We start from the raw sequence: 4,938 nt of genomic DNA, 5'->3' as shown, positions 1-4,938 counted from the left end.
CTTTACTGATGAAAATGTGTCTAAAAGAGCTGTTATTCAGCCTTGGTTTCTAAGGAGAACCAAGATAGCATAGGGGTCTTGGAATGTGTTTTGTCTTTCTGCCTACCAGGGCAGGGGAAAGTACTGGGAGAGCCAGCTCTGAATGCAATAACAGGCACAGAGCTCCAAATATACGTGTAAAGAATACACAGAATATATAAAAGAAAAAAAGGCAAAAATCATTAGGCATCATTTCAAGCTCTGGGGGAAAGGAGGGTTGCACAGTTTATTCCTGTGTGGTTCCTGCCAGGTTTGTTTTGTAATGTTTCACCTCTGTACAGCAAGTAAGCAGCCTAAGGCCTTCAGTTTGGTTTAGGTTGTTTGTAGATGCCTCAACAGGCACCTAGAGAGAGCCCTCAGCCTTCACAGAATGATTCATGGATACGTCATATTTCCCAGAAACATTCAGTTCCTATGAGGACAGAAATACTAACAAAACCAAGAAACCACACAATACTTGTATTGATTTGTACACACAGTGTCAGCCAGCTCCAGCTGTACCTTGAAATGCCATTTTTGTATCTGCATGGTAGGTGAAACAAGTACTAACAACTGAACAGCAGTCTGTCCCATATCCTTCAAAAATGCTTAATGAAGAATTTGTTTAATTTTCAGACCAGAAGATCTGCCAAAAGAAAGCTTCTTTCTATCACTGAAGTGTTTATGCTAGACTGCACACTGCATAATGTCTAAGAATCAGCCTGAGATTTGAAGTGTTATGGTTTCTGTCTGTTTGGACCTTTGACTTCCCTGGACATAAAAGCAAACTCAGGTTCAATCTCCTATGCAAATAGGCTCAAATGTTTAAGCATTTAATATGAAAAATAAGAATGTATGTCTTTGCAATATGTCTTTGCAAGTGCATAAATTTGTATGGATCAATTAGAAAATTTTTCACAGTCGTGAAGCTTTGTACAGGACAAGAATAAATAGGACAGAAGCATCTTTACCTCAGTGTGTTCCCTCAGTTCTGAGAGATGCTCTTTCCTGTGCCAGCTCCTGGTGTTACAAGGTACCAAGAAGGCAATTTGTGAGCAGATGACTCATCCACACTTGGAATTATCTGTGGCAGAGTGGGGTGAGCAGCACAGGTAACAATATGTGCATACATTCTCCCTGAAGGTTTTGGAAGGCAGAGGAAACATTTGAAAGGGTAAACAGAGTAAACACTGTCCTCTGACAACAAGATGAGCATGAAGGAATACCAATCTGGCAGGCTTTCTATTTACACAGAATTGTACAATCTTAAAACTATTTGCCTTAGATCTCTGCTATATATTCCCTGTAAAAATAATTAATTCACTAAAAATAAATATTGTAAAAAGAATAGCCAACAAAACATTGAAAGGCAAGCTTTTCCCACAAAGCAAGGACAGTTTTAAAATAAAGTTTCCCCATGACCCTTGAGTTAATTTATAATCACATCCACAGCATAAAATCTTATTTATTCTTATGTATGTATGTAGATGCTGAACAAAAAGAAATAGGGATGTATTTCTCTGTCGAGGGCTGAACAGATAGCAGGCATTGGATTAAGTACAAATACGAGAGACTCAATTGCAATCTTGTAAGCCTTTGCCAAATTTGTAATATTTTAACTTCCTAGTTGTCACAGAAACTTCAGTCATACTATTTTCATTTCAAAATGCCTCAACTTCAAGAAGAAAACAAACACATTTCTCAAGAAGTTTTTAGCTGTTGCAAAAGATCTAATTTTCAGTAACAGTATTCCCAAATGAATCAGAAATCTCATTTTTCATCTCAGTGCTAATGACACCCTACAAGGTGATAAAATTAGCAGCTGGAAAGTGTAATCTTGCCACCACACTTCTCAATTTGCCATTCACTTTTTTCAAGCCTGTTGTTCAGTTCATGCCATTTTCTCAACAAATTACCAAATTGTTTGTTTAATTAAAAGCCCAAAGCATATGTTGCTGACAAGCCTTTTAAAACATTTTCATTATTCTCATGAGATCTTTGTCTACCAAGAAACCTCTCTTCCTGTCTCCATGATCACTATGCCTTTTTAAAATGTGCTCAGTTCACTTATAAAATTCTAACTTCCAACTGATTTTCTCAGATATGTTTATTTTCAAACTGGTTTGATAATCAGTCTCATAAAATTTGCTGGTTTGATCTTCTCTGACAGAGAAATTTTTACAACTGATAGTATGAACATTTCATAAACAAAAAACAAACACAAGAGTACTCAACTTCTTGGTGCAGAGAATTTCAAAACTGCTGAGAAGGGGAATATATCTGTTTCACTCTTAAAAGTTTCAAATCCACAAAAAGAAAACATTAACAGAAAGTTCAAGATAAATTAGATTTAACAATCTGTCCAAAGCCTCTTTCTGTTCCTGAAACCATCTAGCTCTGTGACAGTAAAGCCCCTTCTACTGCCTTTACCATGCAAAGACTGCTTTCAGCATTTTTGAGGGTAGGCTGGAATATTTTGAGTGGCTTAAAGATTTTTTTTAATGTCTTTGACTCTAACTGCAAATTTCTTACGAAGAATATTATAATTTTTTTTCTTGCAGGAAAATCCCAAACTGTAATTATACAAGTATTCAAAGAATGCAGCTCACTGCCCAAGTTCCCTGCTTTGCCATCAATACTCCCTGCCATGCATTACTGGGCTAGACCCAGAGATGAGATAGTAACAGACAATGAGGGGAGCCCAGAGAACATCCCAGCCTGGGATGTATCCCAACCTGGTCCAAAAAGCAAATGTATTAAACTCTCCCAATTTCCATGGGGATTAAAAAAAAAAAAAAAAAAAAAAATCTTTGACTCACATCCCAATCTACTCTTAGTGAAAGAGACAGTTTATGATTTACACAATAGGCGTCTAATTTGGAACAGGGTGCTATTGAATAAAAGGTAGCTGACAATTATGCAATTAACATAAAATGTGGTTTACCTAATTCACAATAAAACAATGTGAAGTAAAAGAAGTAAGGAGTGGTTGGTGGCCCCATGTAGCACTGGCCTTTTAATACTCAGGAGATGCTTATTAAAAGAAGCTGCAAAAATAAACCTTTTAAAAGAAGATGAATTGGATATGTTCTATTCAGCTGGGGGATGCTGATGGGACACAGCATATGCTTAATTTTATAAAGTTAACTCTTCTTGCACATTTTGTGAAGGAAGTTTGAATGCTCTTGTTAATATTTTGCCAAGACTTTTTTTCCTTTATTGAAAAGGGAACAGGACATTATGCCAAGAGGAGATGCAAGGTAAAACACAGAACCCTTAGAAGTAAATAAAGTGATCTAATGGATCCAGAAAAAATAAAATAAAAGAAAAAAAGAGCCCTTAACTTTTAAGTGTATTTACATATTTAATATTAATGGCAGCATATTTACAGAAATGAATATTAATGATGTTTACATGCTAAGTACAGTTTTACTATTCTGAGAAGAGTGATGCACACAAATAACTCAAACATGTCTAAGATTAAGCATATGTGAAAAATGGGGTAAAGTTTCAAGTGGTAGATTTTAATCAAGACCAGAGAGAAGAACATAACCCCAGAAGGTTCTGATGTGTTGAATTTCCTTTTCTTCTTTTCCCTGTTCCACTTAGTGTTTCATACAAACCTTTGATTTTTCATAGATGCAATAGTATTGTCCATGAATAAATTAATGCAGATAAATGGTTCTGAATATTAACAAAAAATCCTGAGCTACACCAGACCATGGTGAACTCACAGAATTCACATTGGTGTATTCAGAGAGCATTTCCAGGGACTCTCAGGAACTCATGTTTCCAGCTGTTCAAAGACAGACCTGGAGCTCTGGCAGAATGCAGAGCCCACGAATGTGGATTATGTCACATTACTGCCCATGGCAAAAGGGAAAGGGACTCAGTGACAGAGGGTATCTTGTGTTTTTAATTACATCATTGAATTCTCTTGGTTTTGTAGCATCACAGTCTCTCTTAAACACAAAATTTGAGCACAGAACCCCAGTGTTGGTCTTAATCTAGTTTTACTCCTGAATAAATACATGATTTTCCTAGTTTCATGGGAATACATTTTTCCATTTCTTGATAATTAAAATATTTTCTTAGGAGCTGAGAAAATGAGGTTTATGCAACAAAATACCATGAAAAAAACCTAATTTATTTTGGTGTATTTATTAGTCCCTCTGTATTACCATGTAAAGAAAATGGACCCAATTCCTTTGTTTACAGTGTAGCTAAATGACATAGGTGTTACATCATTCACTGTTTTCTTGAGAAGTAAAAAGGCCACACAAAAAGCTGGAGCAGCGTGAACTTTTTTTCCTTTAGTGCAGACTACATTAACACACTTACTGAAGGAAGGGACAGTAATGATCCAGTCAGTACTTATCAGGACAAAATTAGTAATGATATATAATCCCAGTGGTTTAAAAGTAAGGAGTTCCAGTTCTAACAAAAGTCCTGGTAATGCCTTGGTTTAAAGTCTGAGCGAAATCTGTGTGTGTAACCCTCCAAAACAGCTTAGTATTAACAAAAACAAAAAAGAAAAAAACAAACAAACAAATCTAGAAATCTGAACCAGAACCAACTTTTAACGTCCAATGTCCAGATATCAATGTTTAGATACTGGAAATCTCTGTACAATTCTGAAGAATTGATCAACAGGAAAACTGTTGAGAAAGGTTAAAACCCCCAGCAAATTGCAAACTGTAGGGTTCCCCCCCCCCCCCCCAAAGTTCTAATGATGTGGAAGCTGCATAATAATCTCCCTGTGAACCATAAACATAATAAAAGCTGAGGCCATTTCTAACATAATCTCTATCAGCAAGATGCCAGCGCTTTTCCAGATTTCCTAACGGGTCCCTGCTAATTCCATGCCAAAACTAGCAGTGGATTTCTTCCTTTTAATCTCCCCTAATGCCTTATTCGATT

The sequence above is a fragment of the Motacilla alba genome, chromosome 13 (genome assembly GCF_015832195.1).
Source record: "Motacilla alba alba isolate MOTALB_02 chromosome 13, Motacilla_alba_V1.0_pri, whole genome shotgun sequence".
Lineage (NCBI taxonomy): Eukaryota > Metazoa > Chordata > Aves > Passeriformes > Motacillidae > Motacilla > Motacilla alba.
The sequence above is the reverse complement of the archived record's forward strand: the minus strand, read 5'-3'. Positions refer to the sequence as shown.